The 486-nt window shown below is 52.1% G+C and overlaps 1 pseudogene; it reads right to left on the bottom strand.

The window, feature by feature from the left end:
* LOC102863465 overlaps positions 1 to 255 on the bottom strand; it is a 1602-nt pseudogene extending 1347 nt beyond the window's left edge.
* Between the last annotated feature and the right edge of the window lie 231 nt (positions 256 to 486).

Genomic DNA, 486 nt, shown 5'->3' with positions numbered 1-486 from the left:
TGAATAATATTGCATGAGTTCCTTGTTTTTCAATGCAGCATAGTATTCCATTGTGCGAATATACCACAGCTTCTCTACCCATTCATTTGTTGATGGGCATTTAGGTTGTTTCCAACTCCTTGCTATTGTAAACAAAGCCGCGATATTTTTGTCAGCTCGGTGGAAGATATTCAGGCGGCGTGCCTGGCCCAAGGGCCAGCGGCCGGGGCGGGGCGTTGGGGGCCTCAGGGCCCAGTGGCTCCCGGACTCGCCCATCATGGCACCCGCCCAGCGCCCCGCCCTGCAGCGGTGGCTCCCGGAGCAGCCTGCGAGCACCGCTCTGCAAGAAAAATCTGTCTTAAACAAAGTGCAACGAGGGTGCTCCTTGGAGGCAAGGATGATGAAATTTCATCTCACATACTTTACGCATGTTGTTGAAAGGGAAGACATCATGCTGTGAAAGGAAAAGTGGAGGGTCAAAGAGTGGAAGACAGATCTCCAACAAGA

The sequence above is a fragment of the Elephantulus edwardii genome, unplaced genomic scaffold, assembly GCF_000299155.1.
Source record: "Elephantulus edwardii isolate Elephantulus edwardi_28Jun2011 unplaced genomic scaffold, EleEdw1.0 scaffold00259, whole genome shotgun sequence".
NCBI lineage: Eukaryota > Metazoa > Chordata > Mammalia > Macroscelidea > Macroscelididae > Elephantulus > Elephantulus edwardii.
This window is presented reverse-complemented; position numbering and strand designations above follow the sequence as displayed.